The sequence below is a fragment of the Lissotriton vulgaris genome, chromosome 1_1 (genome assembly GCF_964263255.1).
Source record: "Lissotriton vulgaris chromosome 1_1, aLisVul1.2, whole genome shotgun sequence".
NCBI classification, from domain to species: Eukaryota; Metazoa; Chordata; class Amphibia; order Caudata; family Salamandridae; genus Lissotriton; species Lissotriton vulgaris.
The window spans coordinates 1,564,107,148-1,564,123,564 of NC_141685.1; positions in this window are offsets into that span (position 1 = coordinate 1,564,107,148).

The window sequence follows — 16,417 nt, forward strand, 5'->3', positions numbered from 1 at the left end:
CTCATCACTGGTTTCAATGTTGGAATCCAAGACAGCCGATGTTGAGGCTTCATGTTGGTTGGCAAGTTTAGCTTGTTTTGTCTGCTGTTGTGCAAATTTGTTTTTTTTAGCTTTTTCAAATTTGCGCGCGAAAGTATAGATTCGCCCCTGCATGTAATCCTATATATATATGTATATGTAACATATGTATATATAAAAAAAACAAAATAAGGTAATTTATTTTAACATTATTATTTCCTACGGGATTCTATTTGAAGTCCTTGCAGTCAGTGTTTTCCATGGGAGGGTGTCGCAGTATCAGTGATTGGTCATGTGTGGTGTAAGACTTACTACTGCTCCTTTTTGGTTGTAATAACTGACTCTAGTAATGTTGGGCCCACCCCTGTTACAGGGGTTGGAGACATTTAAGCCTACACTTTTGAGTAACTTTACCCTTGACAGTAGTGAATAGCCGAAAGTAGTAAAGTTACGCAAAAGATTTAGAGTAAACCTGCCCATGTACCTAATTCACAGGTGTAAGTTACCTTTGTGAATAGCCCCACATGAGTGCAGCTTACCAATAAGTGTGTACGGTAAGCCCTTGTGTATAGCATGCAATTTATTTACTCTCATGCTTTGTGACAGAGGCATAACATGTACAACAGAAATTTCCAACTTTCCACACTTAAGACCTAGAACTGGAAAAAGGATAGTGATTTAGTCACTCTGCTTTTCGTAATCGGCTGCCGCACACAGTACCTTTGTTGATAATTGTTATCAATGCTAAGGTTGCCCCTATCTTCTTGTTATATCTGATCTAGCGAATATCTTCATATCTCTTTCCTACATGGGTAATTTCTGTTTTTCTCAGCATCAGACCAGAGTTTAATGAAGGTGTTTCTTGTTGCAATAAATAAAATGGGATTTAGAGGTTTATTGTATTTACATCATAGTATGGGTGATGAGTAAACATGGGCGGAACAACTGGAAGTGCCACACTTATTTCCAGTTCAGGTTCAGAAATATTTATGCAGTGTTGGGCTGGGCATTGCTCCATCATAGGTTTCTCCCAACGTAATCACTCTTAGTTGTTTTGTAGGCTGGCATATTTGATGTGATTGACATGCTCTGGTCATTTTAGTGGAAGTAAGGGAACATCAATTTTTTTACACTTGTAAGTTTTTTATATATTAATTGTTATTGATAGTGTAAATTAGCCCTTGCATAAAGCATAGCTGTCATTTGTATGTCACTGATATATGTATTTATATTACGAACCCAAGCCATCACAAACCTCTCTTCTGGCTTGCCCCTCATTACTTGTTCCTTCTCTTCTCAGAAGTATAATGTCCCTTTGTACTACACCAGTTTCTGTGCTCCTTCTGTAAAAGATGTACTACCGAGTGATCATCTACAAAATGGGAATGGAGAGGTTGAGAGCATATTCAGTCCATGTGTGAGAATGTGCTTGTGTGAGTTTGAGTACTGAACACAATATCTTTCTGGCTTTACAACATTAACCGCTCTCCCTTTTATGTACTACAGTTCAACACAATTGCTCCATCCATGGCTATGGGCACCCGAGGGTCCCACAACTCCGTCTGCCATACATTCCAAGGTGTAAATGAGGTATCAATTTCAGCTACTTCACAGACACTAAGACAAGAGAATCTATGAGGACGAGTGTCAACCAAATGACTTGCCAGCTTCTATCCGTTGAATTGGGACACCTTTCCAATCACCATGTTGTGTTGAGACTTCACTGCCATCACATTAACTTACCTTTGAATAATTATCAGCAGAAACTAGTAAGCAAGGAGTATGAATTTTTGTATTATTGGCAAGAGATAATGCCCATTTTCTTCTCGTTCTGTCTATATATGTCTTGCCATGTTGAAATGGCTTCCATCGATGCCCAGGACCCGGGTCCGCCATTTTGTGGATTCTTGTCCTTTGCTTTGGTCCAATGGATTCCATCCTGCCGACCTTCAGTCATTTCTCTTTTGCTGGACTGCCTTATTTCTTTCTCCCCCTCAGGTCCCCCTCTCTCCTCTCACCAATCTCAGCCTCCGACTCTTCTCCCCCACATACCACTCTCTACCCTTTTTTATTTTAATTTCATTGTATTTATTTATTTATTTATTTCTCTTTTCACTCTGTAAATATGTGATATATACTTGTCCAAGCCGAATCGCTGGTAAAATGGAATCCTGAGAAAATCTACTATATGTATATATATGTATATAGAGATAACTCTAACCACTAGAATATGTAGTGGACCTTTGTACTCACTACCATTCCTATGTGATTCTTAGAGTTTATCTATTTGTATCTCTTCCTTGTGTGACTTTACAACTTGTACATTTGCAATTTATTCTATTTGTATCTTCCCTGTGTGACTTTACAACTTGTACATTTGCAATTTTTTTTCCTGTTTATATCTTTTATGTAACTCATGTAATCCTAAGTCCTTATGTATCGCAACTGGTTCTTTTGTAAAGCGCTCTGATACCTTCGGGTAATGATCGCGCTATAGACAATTGCATTAAATAAATAAATAAATAAAATATATAGGACTTTATTTTCACTTTTCTCACCTTGCCTTGAAGGGGTATTTCCTTGCAGTCTTTAAGGATCTAATCAAATTCTGTGGCTGCCCTGTCCTGACTTGACTTCTCAGCATCAAATCCAATCACTCTTTGTTAATATTTCTGTGTGGCATGTTTTTAATGTTTTTAAAGATGGGGAAGATTTAGCTTAGCATCTGTGACAGCAACTGCATTCTTTCCTCAATCATCTTGTATATATTGTGCATGAACTATTAAATCATGCTGGTGACTTGGGGTCATACGGGAGTGATCTTCCTCTGATCAAGATCCAGATACTTGCAAAATGTGAACACTGAATTTGATGAGGTGTCGTTGTCTGTGTTCAGCAGTTCCGATTCAACCACAAGCATATATTTCCATGTCAAACCAGTGTAAAAATCAATGGTTACTTCCTCCCACACTCATGATTATAGATTTGGCATGTGAATGTGCTCTGCTCTTCTCGTTTGCTCACCTCTTGAGAAATGTGACATCTCTGTAGCATTTTGTCTATTAAAACATTCAACTCGAACTCTTAAGGTGCTCACACGGTCTTTTTCTGGCATTTCGTGCCCCCTATTCACATCCATTGGACTCCAATTCACATATGAACTAATTTTCATTGGTGAGCCTTTGCTAAGCCAGATTTTGAAGTACACCATGTAATCTAAATGTTCCGTATCTATCTCTAGCTTGCCTTGACAAAGTTGCAGCTTTGTTGGTTCGGTTTTTTAAGGTGACATGCAAGTAATTACGAACCTGATATACATATACTGTACAATAACTAGCCACTTTCCAGCATCCACCGAGATAAATATATCCTAGATTGCACCGCAAACGTATCCAACACAAACTATGCCACTCCATACTCCAGGCAGTGGCGTAACAAACACCACCACAGCCTCCACAGTGTGAGGGTAGTGGGGCGAGCTCCAAGGGCCCCCTCAGCAAAAGTGGTAGGTGGTGAGCTGGGGTGGTGGCCTCCTACACGTACTTTGCAAGGGGCCCCCCTCAAGTTTGGTACGTCACTGACTCCAGGTCATCATTGCTGCAACAAAATTCAGACTCACGAATGACTTTCAATTCTGAATGGAGACATTCTTTTGTATAAATTCACTTTAAAGCAGACAATAGCTCCTTTCAATTAGCTCATCATGTGATTCATGTGTGAACCAGGGTGTCATTTCATGTCAATCACTGTGTTTGACTTTCCAATCTCTAGACACATACATTTCTTTCCCTTCTTTCTTGGTATTTCCACTATTGCGGTTGTTCACTTTCTTTTTTGGGTCAACTCAATGTCTCTCTATTTAAAATGTCACCATCTTGTGATTCAGTGTAATGTGACTTGCCGTGTTATCATTCTGAATTTTTTGTGGTTTTCTAAAACACAAACTTGGCCCAAGGGCATTAGAGTTAGAGCACTTCACATGAGAACGAAATTACATTACACATTAAAGGCACAAGCAACATATGTGATTTGCCCAGATCTACAGGATGGTGAGCCGAAGCTGGGAATTGCCAGTAGGCCACATCTCCTTCTTGTCATACTGCTAAGATTAATTCAAGCATTCCATCCATCACTTTTTTGTATACCTTAGTGTCCCTAAAAAGGACAGGTATGCACAGATGGGGGTCCCTTGCCCACTGTGTCACTGGAACCAAGCTGTATCCGGCTGATGAGCCCATAACTATGGTGAAACTGTACTGTTTTGCTTACATTCTGGTTCAGGGAGGCCCTGGCTTGCCAGCTCAGACTGGACTGTTCCGACTGGAGCAGGCTCAAGACTGATCTGCATATAGCTGTGCCGAAACTGAGGTGACATGGTGTGCAAAATAACCATGGCTTGGGATGCAGCCCAAGTAATTACCAGCAGCTGAGTTTAATTCAAGCATCCAACACTTGTATACTTGAGATGATTTTCTGGAGTACAGTGAAAATCAGCTTCTTCAGTCTTAAAATGCTCAGATTGTGGACAATGTCATATGCTAAATTGGTCATAAGGCATAATGGCTGTTGATCATTGGTTTATTCCATTCCATATGTAAAATTTCAAATGGCTATGATGACTACTACAGGGCACACACAACTACAAAAAAAAGACTTGAGTACTGTACAAGATAGGTTTTCAGTTTTTCTTTTATAGATGATTTAGTGATTTGAGGTATTTTTAAGCTTATCAACCTACCAGTTGAACACTGCAAGTCTAAGATTTTAAGTAGCTTTCCAAAAAGATGTCCCATTGGTTCTGAAGTCCTAATGTCAGCCTTTCCTTGAATTGTTTTTGTAGATCAGGTCATGTATTGTATACCATCCTAAAATTCACCACACATAAATTAACTGATTCAAGGCATTATTTTCCAAGTGATAACCCACACATGATATTTTACCCAGATTTGAAATACCACCAATTCCACTTTCAAAACCAGAATAAAAACATAGCATAGTTAAATCTATGACTAAATACGCTGAATCTAAAAATAACTCGTGTAATTCGCCTGCAAGGAGCAATTGTAATTCGGCTATAAATAGCCTGGGCAACGAGAAAATAACAATTCCCAGCCATGCGGGTCCTAACGTGGAAGCGTTGAACAAGGTTAAGGAGAGGAACGAGATAAAAGAAAGGTTCACCTCGGGATATTTGGATTTTCACAATGTCAAGCTAGCAGAAATGATTCCCATCTTCCTGCAAGGATACAGCATCTGTAGAGACTCTGCTCTGCTAGCTGTGCAGATGAAAGACATAGGTCGAAGTATTTAGCAGTATCCATGGTAACCACAAGTCAGATGGTATTGTAGCCAGCATGACTCTTCTTACTGACCCAGCTGTGATCAGAATGAATCATTTCCCAATGAGCAAGTGTTAGACTCGTGTGAGATTTTTGAGACTTTTCGTTAGCAAAAGCTGTGGAATATAAAATACTTCTCACTGATTCCCAGGTATATGCTTAATGCATCATATTTTACTTGGCAGTTAATTTAAGTCAGTTGCTTTTACGTAAATAGAATCTCATGTTTGAGCTCCTGAGAGATTTCGCTACAGAATGTTTAATAGTTTTCCTGAGTAAAATAAGTTTAAGTTTCCATTTTCTCAAACCTATCTAATTTCTCAGATTTCTGTTGCTAGGTTGCAGTGTTTTCGACATGGATGGTTTGATGCCATCATATCTGATGCAGTCATTGGTTGTGCGTCAGAATTTCGAGCACAATAATTTTGAGCTACAAAAAATATGGATAATACATAGCACAAAAGCAACCCATTATGCCAACGGGAACGTAGGTAAACATGAGTATAGGGGACAATGGTCTGCCAAGGACTTGTTCAATAGTGAATTAAATACTATCAAGCATGAATACCTTGACAGGCACTTGTGTGCCAAACACAACTTTTAATAATGAAAAGAATGCCCTATGAGAATATAACCACAAAAGTGCCTGATGTCCCCAGTGATCACAGCAAGAAACACAATGAAACTGTGAGTACATGTGGTTATTATATATGAAACATAAGATTGCGGTCCAAAGAGTGGAGCTGGATGTAGCAATATATAGCAATTCACAGCTCGGTCCATCAAGGTATGCAAAGACTTAGTTTAAATGTCATAGTTTCAATTACGTTTTAACCCCATGTTTTTACTGGTGAGGTCAAATGTGGACACAGCGTGAGAGGTAGCTTGCATTTGGGAGACAACTACTAGGCATAATTGTATTATAGGAAGTTGAGGGCGTTGGCTTTTCAAGTCGTCTTGAATGTCAATAAAATGGTTCAAGCCGATCAATACATCGCTTTGACTTCACAAACGTTTTTAATTCTTTAATTCCAAAAAGGCCCTGTGTGAAGCATGAACCAGTTTAGTCTCTGTGACAAGGACTGAAGCAAATTGTGTTCAGGAGAGCCTGATGCGCTTATGGTCACTGTCTGGTAGGAGAGGAGTTCTGATGCTGGAACTGTGAATAGTTATCAATTGTACTATTCGGCTCTGATATTTGTACCACAGGCATTCGATTATTTGTATATACATATGTAGTACTCAAGAGGGCATATGTACAAGCCCCTATCGCCATGGGAACGTCACTTTTTGTGACGTTCCTGTGGCGATAGGGGCCTTGCCTTACTTTATGTGGCTTACCGCTGCCTTGTACAGAAGGCACCCTTTCCCACTATGTTTAGTGTGAAAGGGGCGTGGAGTGGGTGTTGTGGTGGGCGTTCCACCGCAACACCAATAGTATTTGACACTGCCCTCTATGTACAAAGGTGGCGTACATAGGAGGCAGCGCCAAAATTTAGACCAGGAAAATCCTGGTTTTAAATTGGCGAAACGAGGAGAAATGTATTATTTCTCCTCGTTTTTGCTTTTTCCATGAGTGCTGACTTGTGCAGCACAAATGGAAAAAGCAAAATGCCCTGGTTTGTCTATGTACAGGAAGGTCCCCCTCCCTGCACATAAACAAACCTTTATAAAGCTCGTCATTAAGGCCAGGAGGGCAACAACATGCTCCGTCACTTCATTTTACATATCCCCCACAGTTTATTTGCATTTCTTTGTCTGATCACTGGGTACACTGAACTCCTTTGAACCATTTAGCTTTCGCGGTTCTTTTGTCATGGTGCATTGTTCTCATAACGTAAATGGATTTTGCACACAAAGGGAACACTCATTGACTTCATGCTTGCCATTAATTGTTTGTAGTAATCTACTTGCTGTAGTGTCTTGTGAGTTAGTGATGACGAGATCCTTTTGGTTCCTGATTGATCCCGTAGAACTATGATGTAAGTGTTCGGTTGTGGTGAATAGAGTTCATGTCTAGAACGTTGAGTTCGCAGACAGTTACATGCACAGAAATAAAGAGTGTAATACTGAGCTCCATGTGTGGTGTATTCATTTACTAACTGGGGAGGACGCTACAATTGCTACCTATTTTTTAATTCAATTTTGAATGAGCCCTGAGTGAACCATTGGCCCCCTACACACAAAAATATTGTAGGCTGAATAGTGACTATCAGAATACCAAAAAGGTAAGTATATATAGATGCACCTAGAAAAACACATTTAAAGTGACCTTACCCTTAAACGGATGCAACTATAAAAACTGTAACACGTTTTATAGATAACGAAAAAGCGTTGATGACAATATGTGTAAAAATCAATAAAAATATGATGAAATTAAAAGAGATTACACATAAAACAGGTACGTCTATGAATGTAGTGACATGTTTTGGTTTATGTGTTGCTTTTTTAAATTCCATTCTGCTTTTAGGTGATGTTATTTATTGGTATAAATATTGTGAGGCCATAAGCCTTTCGTTTGTGGTGTATGTTACGGTTTGATTTCTAGTTGTGTGAGTTATGGACTGTGATGCTAACCATAATTTGTGAATTACAGAGGTTTTTCTGTTTTAATTCATGATCACTTTAACTGTGTTTTTTTCACTGAATTTCTGAGGTTCTTTTTTTACCTATGTTTAGGTTTTATAACCAAAGGTAACCATTTCACTTTAACATTTATTTTTTCGTGTTTTAGTGAATGTTTTAGGCTTTGGGCCACCCAACCTTCTGCAGACAGCCAACTCTTGCTATTGTCAGGCCCTGAGTCCAACCTGATGCCGGGAGCCATCACCCCCTGAGAAATAGCTAAGCTCTGTTTTTTTGTTTGTAAGACCTTGCAGACCCTGCATTAGGCTTTGCAAGCTCTTGCTGACTGGTGGAAATATGTTGGAACTTCTGTGGAGTTCACATACCTTGTGCAATTTATGGATCATGCTCCTAACTATAAAAAGCACATATTCATAGCCATAACTGCAAGCAGCTGTGGTTTTTTAGATGAAATTCTGAGGTTTTTTAAACATATGTTGAAGTTTTATAACCAAAGCAAACTGTATCTTCACTTGAAAGTTTGTTTTTTTCCAGTGATTATTTTTTTATCATGTACCACATACAAGACTTCTCTGCTCCAAACCCTCTTCAGCGGCCAACCCCTGCTGCACACGGCCTTCAGGCAGCCAAACAGAGCAAGGTGGATTCTCAAAACTGCAATGTACAACAGGAGATAAAGCTCCATAGTCCATAGTCCAATAGTATGAATTGGATTTGCATATCATCATGGATTCATGAATGTGAGGAGTAATTGTAAAGTAGTATTCCAAAATTGTCTAAAACGTAACCTTTTTGCGCCCAGACTGGAGTAAATTAAAATATAATTTCTAGAAAACTACTGAGCATCAGTTCCTTCATTTACAGAGAAGAAACATTCCCCCTCTAATGAGACACCCTCTTTTTTCTCCAGACCCCGATTTCTATCAGCACTCGGTGAGGCGCTCTTTCCTGCTGTATTTGATTTGCTGGATTCATTATTAATTTCTTTATCTTTTTTACTACTGTTCAACTCTGCTTCTAGTTGAATTAGCGCCTCCATCATGTCTGCATTTCCCGAATCGAGTCTATGTGGCCCCTCAACTGTGACTGGAGTTAAAAAGTTATTGCTTGCCCCTTTAGCCTCCTTTGCTCCGCTGTCATTGCTCTGATTTACCTTGACTGTTGGGGCTGTAGATTCGGCATTACCTCTGCCTCTGCCGCCGCCGCTGCAACTTGTAAGAGTTTCTGCCGTGACTCGGGGTTGCCTAGCAACCGCTTCCTCCGCGCCGGGTGCGTCTGCTGTTGCGTCCTCAAGGACGTTCCTGCTCGTCGTTAGCTCTGTGTCCGGCTGTGAGCTTCTCCTGGAGGTGAATGATTCCATCAAGGTAGGCTGCCGTAGTGCCGCTTCTCTTCCCTTGATAGAGCCTTGTTTTGTGTTTGAGGCAGCGTCTTCAATGGGGTGATCCGAGTCTTGTCGGGGCCGGCGGTGATCACTTTTTTCTGATGCTGACGCGGTATCTGATTTTGGGTGTGCGCCTTCTCCGTTTTCTCAGATCTCTCCGCTTTTTCAGTTTTTTCCGTTTTCTCTGTTCTCTTCCCCTTTTGAGCTGGGGGTATTGTTGTTTTTCGTATGGCGCCCGGTCCCCGGTGTTGTAGTCCCGGGGGTACATCATTACTGCTCTTTTTTGCACTTGCCTGGGCGCTTCTTCCACTTGCCTCTTGCATGTTTGCTGGGGTATCCTGTTGCGTTTTCGTTTTTTCCTTTTCTTTATCTTTTTCTGTCTTGGTTAGACGTGCCGGCATTCTCACCAGTTGTGCCCAAAGCTCTGTTCTCCCCTCTGAATGAATTGTGTTTTAGTTGCAGGGTATCTTGAACGAGCCCTGTGCAGACCTGACTGTATCCAAATCTTCAAATCCATAAGGGGGTAGTTTGCCTTATTCCATGTCCATCAGGGTGATCTAGGGAGAGAGGTCTGGACCGACTTCTCACCACAACCTCACGGCGGCCATCTTGCCTCGCAGCAGATTAGCTGATCCCCCTCTCTCAATTCCTGTCCCTCGCTCTTCTCTGTAAATGAAGGAACTGATGCTACCCAGTCAAGCGATGTCACGTCAGATGAGGGGGAGGTAGAAGGAGAAACAAGCTCCGGATCAAGCTCATCAGTAAAAGAAACCACGCAGAAAAAGAGAAGAGTGAAGGGTAGAAGGCACGGTGGAACATTAGAATCACCCTCAGCAGGAGGGAAGAAGTTAGACTGGGACTACTCCGCAACATCTCAGACCTACCTAGAGGAAGACAACTCGCAGACCCAAGGCAATACCCCCATGTCAGAGCAGTTTCAGGCCCCCTTTGATATGATATGCTCCACGCTCAAACAGATGCAAGGAGAAGCAAGGACTGAAAGTCGAAGGGCTAGACAAGCCACAAAAAAGATCCAGAATACCCTCAGAAAGGTTAACAAGCTGTATGAAGGCTTCGTTGAGAGAGTGACTGAGGTAGAGGAGAGAACTGGGAAGCTAGAGGACGACGTCAGGGGGTGGCAAGACTTCAAAGTGGAACAGGGAAAATTGTCGAGCGAACTGCTATGGAAGCTGGAGGATTTTGAGAACCGCCAGAGGCAGAATAATGTTCGCATTTTGGGAGTGGCGGAAGGAGCTGAGGGGGATGACATTATGCACTTTGTTGTTAATCTGTTGAGAGGAGCATTTCCCGAATCACAGTGGGAGTGGGAAAGAGAGATACAACGAGCGCACAGATTTCCCTTTACCATCAGAAAAGGTCATGGGGGCAAGGGACAGGCATCTCAGCATGCTTTGCCTAGAGCCATCTTGATTTATGTCGGGAATTATCTGCTCAGCAAGGAAATAATGGACAAGGCTATACCAGATAAGAAAAGATCCTTTGAAGGAGTCACCTTCTTCGCCAGGCCAGACTTTTGCCACGTAACGGTGGAGAGAAGATGGAGACTTAGGCAGCTTATTAAACCATTCCAGGCCTTGGGCTCCGAGGCGTTTCTGTTATTTCCAGCAAGGTTAAAAGTGGTTACAAGGGGCAGAACAAACATATTCCTGTCCGAGATAAAGGCCCAACAATTCTTGTAGGAGATTAAGTCACAGAAAGGGGGCTGAGAAGTATAGAATTGTTAAAATCCAGGGATCTGGATGAAATACGTATGGGGGGTAAGCATGGCTAGAGGAAGATGCTAGACCTTGATCTACCGCCGCTTTGAAGGATGGCTAAGGTTAAGGGACAGCACACGCAAATAGAGAAATACATAAGTGGAATACACAGAGGGGGGTATATATTATTCAGGGTGATGGGTGAAGGGGGGGGAGAGGAGCGATCCCCACAGGCTACTGCGGCTACACATAGGTCTTATGGACCTATTTGCCTGTAAGGGGGGAGGGGGGTGGGAACCAGAGGGGGGGTAGGGTGGGAGCAGGGGGAGAGGGGGGTAAAGAGAGGGTTAAAAATAAAAAATAAAAGTGTGAAAGTACGTAAGAAGCAGCACAAGAAAGCACAATTCAGAGCACAGGGAATGCACATCTATTGGTTTGTACCAGTTAGAAGGATGAGGATACACAATACATATCAGGTTCATTATGAGAGCAAAGTGTTAGATCAGGGATGGCACACAGAGTTCGACAAAACTTATGATATATTTTAATGACTTGTAGGATTGCAACTATTAATATCTGTGGCCTAAATGATTCGGGTAAAAGATTGAGAGTGGCGGCACTGCTTAGGACACTTAAGCTGGACTTGGTTTGCCTCCAAGAAACGCATGTTGAAGCTTCTAAGGGCTATCTTATGGACCATCTAGGGTTTTCGGTACTGGCAAATACTAAGCAAGGGACGAAGCATAGAGGGGTGGCGGTACTAGGAAGACCCACTGACGTATAAGTAATAAGGAAATCAGAGGATCAATGGGGATGGTGGGTAATATTGGAAATAAAATTTAAGGGAGAAAAATGTACCATAGTTTCTGTGTATGGTTCGACAGAAGATGAACCAGATCTTTTCCAATTTTTAGATACGGAGTTGGCATTATGGCCCGAGCCAATTGTATGCTGCGGAGACTTTAACATTCACGATCCCAGTAGCTCATTTGTACAAACGGGGAGTGTATATATAGGGAGGAAAAAGAGAACCCATAGGGCACTGTCAGATATGGTATCAAATAATTCCTTAGTGTACCCATGGGTAAAGCTGAATCCAGGTATCGATGGTAGTACATTCTATTCGGCCCCACATAAAGTACTTGTTAGACTGGATTATTTCTTGATTTCAGGCACAAATAGATAAACAGCCTCGAATTGTTTCGGATCACAGTCCTCTGATTTTAACCATTAGATTGGTCCAGGCGCAACGGAAAGATATGCAGTGGACATTCGATAGAGCCCTGTTGAAGGATGAAGGTTACAGGACTTACATGACTGAATGGATTAGAGCCTACTAGGAAATTAATAAAGGTACGGCCCCTGCGGGAGTGGTGTGGGACGCTTTTAAGGCAGGGGTACGGGGAGAGACAATGAGTTATGTGTTTTCAGCACAGAAAAAGACACGACTTAAAATTAACGAAGTTTTTCAAAAACTGATACGGGTGGAGGAGGAATTGGCGCAGGATTTAAGAAACAGGGCACCAATAGAAGAACACCTGTTAAAAATAGTGGCTCTTAGGGTGGAGGCGACGGAAAGTATCTCTAAAAAAGCAGTAGAGAATTATTTAACTAAGAGGGAAGCCGCTTACGAGTTAAGCGAGAAGGTAGGCCACTTATTAGCAGTACGCACCAGACAGAGGCTAGCAGCATCAGACATTGTTGAGATTATGAATGAGAATGGAATTTTGGTTACTGAAACAGATAGAGTGAGAAGTATTTAGGCAGTTTTATGAAGAATTATATACTAGAGACAGCGTAGGAACAGCGAGTGAGGTGGAAAGCTATCAAAGTGACATTATTTCACCAGGTGTATCAGAAGAAGAAAAAGATAGGTTGGACTCCCCTTTTACTTTAGAGGAATTTATCATGGCATTAAGTGCGCTTCCTTCAGGTAAAGCTGCCGGACCGGACCAGCTCCCGGCAGAGTTTTATAAAGTATTTTATCAAGCTGTGGGAATCGAACTGTTCAATGTTATGTTGGAGGCACAGAAGGGGGATAAAATACCTGAGTCATGGGGGGAAGCAGACATCATTGTTATTTTAAAAGAAGGGAAAAATTCGACACTCCCAGGCTCATATAGGCCTATTACATTGATGAATGATGACACTAAGGTGTATTCCAAGGTTTTAGCAACAAGGTTGGCAGAGGTAATAGAGGGATTGGTAAGCCACACCCAGCATGGCTTTATCCCTGGAAAAGGCACCACACAACACATCAGGCAGGTGATTACAACGTTTGACGCGGCGAATGTCTTGGGGGACTCTATCGCGGCACTATTTTTGGATGCCGAAAAGGCGTTCGATAGAGTCTCCTGGGAATACTTATGGCAAACATTAAAATGGAATGGATTGGGGAACAGCTTTATAACAGCAATGCAGACTCTCTATAAAAACCCGACAGGAAGGATTAGAGTAAATAGAGGTAAATCGGCAGCAGTTAGGATCGGGAGAGGGACTAGACAGGGCTGCCCATCATCCCCACTACTATTCGCTCTTTATCTGGACCCATTGATAAGGAGAATTGAAATCAATGTAAGGATTCCTCCAGTAAGGTTGAATGGATGTGAGATAAAGACGCTCGCCTACGCCGACGATATTGCTATTTTAACACCTAATCCCAGTATGGCCATAGTGGAAATTGAGTCCGAAGCACAAAGATTTGGGCAAATATCTGGGTACAGCCTAAACAGTTTCAAAACTCAAATAGTATGTAACCAACATATTGTGTTTAATGATCAAAGAGTCGTGGACTCAGCCGTATATCTGGGGGTTGCAATCACAGCTGACTTAGACGTGCTGGTACAGACTAATCTAGCGCCACTGATGTCAAAGGTTAAGTGGGATCTGGACCGCATGAACAATCTGCATTTGTCGTTAGTAGGCTGCACCAATGTAATAAAAATGTTAATATTGCCAACATTTCTGTACTTCTATAGGACAATACAGTTATTTTTTTAGATAAAATGGTTTAATGATCTGGAAAAAATCCTGAACAGATTCATTTGGGCCCATGGTAAGACCCGTAGGGCATATCGCTTTATGTCTTTGCCTAGAGAGAAGGGTGGTTGGGGGGTGCCCGACTTTAGATTATACTATTGGGCATCTGCACTCCAATATATGCTGGGACTGATACGTGGGGGTGGTGTAGACGTTAGAACAACGAATGATTCATCTAGGATATACTCCATTGTGTTGGGACCGGAGGTAGAGAATTCCTTTCTCAAATGTATTGATTTCGCATATTTTAAAAGAACTAGATCCAAGACGGTCCAAGCTGCAATTAAGACTTGGAATGCAGTGATGAAGAGAATTGGTCTGGGCCGATATAATTGGTATACAAGGTTGTATAAAAACATGTCCCTCCCAATGCAGATTTTTGGTGACAGTACAATGGCGGGCTGGTTGGAGAAGGGGATAGTACAGCTTGGGGATGTGAGGAATACGGAGGGGGTGCTCCAATTCACAGATCTAATGACCAAATTCGGATTAGATAGGAGGGACCTTTTCAAATTTGTTCAGCTAAGAAGCTTTCTGGGGAATAAGCAGGGTGGAAGTGTAGGGTTTGCTAAGGTAGAAATACTGGAGAAAATAAGATTAGGGGGAGATTGTTCTATACGTTGCTTTTACGCAAACTTGTTAGCAGGGAAACCAGACGACATAGACAAGCATAGTGAAAAGTGGACAGACAAGCTGGAAGGGGAGGCTTGCTGGTTTAAAGAGTCACTGGACTTAGGGCGAACTCTCCTGTGCTCAGCACCACTGCAATCACAGCAGTATAAAACCCTTTACTCATTATACTTCACCCCTGCAAAAATAGCAAAATGGGGGGGGTAGCATAGGCATCACATGCCCAAGATGTAGTTCCCTTGATGCAGACTTAATACACTTATTTGCTGTATGCCCGCAGTTACAAACAGTGATAAAGGACATAGAGAAGTTTCTGGATGCCACTCTGAATATCCAGATTACCTTAAATCCCCCAGAAATATTGCTTGGGATAGTCACAGACACTAATGTTATTCAGAGGGAGTTCATCTTTGTCGCAATGGCAGTTTTTAGGCTTTGCATAGCCAGGGCTTGGCTGGACAAAAACCCCCCAGCAATGCAAGTTTGGCTGTCTAACCTCTTATCAACTTATAATTTGGAAAAAAATATCTAGGCCCGGAAAGGTAGGAAAGGGAGGAGACTGGGTTTAAGGATATGGGACCCCATTATAAGATGGAAAGAGGGTTTGGGATTGAGGGATTAGGCTAGGACATGTGACATTGGTTGTATTAATTTGAGTAGATATTTATATGATGCCTTGATGAATTTTTTGTGTATGATGTAATACGTTATATGAATTTAATGTATCTTTGGAGAATATGCAATGAATTGTGCGAATTGTGCAATGGTGTAAATAAAAATATTTAAATTAAAAAAAATAGAAAACTACTGAGCAGATGTGCACCAAGCAAAGTAAAGATACTTTCTTTAGTAAAGTTCTATTGACGTGCAAGATTTGGTGTAATTTTGTAAAGCCATTATTTCTGTTAAGAAGAGTAAAGAATACAATGGAAGTTAACATTGAAAATGTCACTTTTATGTCCCCTCCTCTCTAAATTTAGACCTCCCCTTAATGGATCTGCGAAAACTTGCCACAAAGAACCCACACTTGATGTATCTTTTTTCTGGAAAGTTTGGTGCAGATTCATGAAATGGCATCAAGGTATTAAGAAAACCAAAAATGCTTTTTCAAAGGAATGTCCACTCTAACCATAACTACAGAGGAACTGTTGCCATTTCTGTAATAAGTGTAAGGGCTGGCTGTTCCATAGCAAATCAATGGAATATCATATGAAGTTTAAAAAATGTTATCTACACTTGGGAAACAGCCATAAATAAATAAAAATATTTTTTGAAATATTTATTACAAGCTGAATTCACTGGTTAAGTTGGATATGTAATAAATATTTTGGAAAGATGACTGATAGACCCTTTGTCCCACCTGAAGTCCCTAGAAGCTAAATCTGTATTTTGATTTCCGTTTTCTGCCAGGCAGTAATTAGCATTTCGATAGGAGTGAATGAAATGTGAATTTGCTCCCAGGACGTGGACAAAAGGACTTGGGTGTGGAGAGGTGCTGTGCCCTTGACAGGATGGCTTGGGCATAAGTACGTGATAAACATCAAAGAGCAGATGTCACAAGCAGATGTAGCTAACACTCAGGCCTGCACCCTTCCTTTGTCCAACTAGCCAGACTGGTGTCCTTCATCATGGGCCTCTCGTTGACATCAAAGTGTTAGATCCTGCTGGAGTGTTAAGACCTGCTTGATAGAGATGTCGTAGTCTTT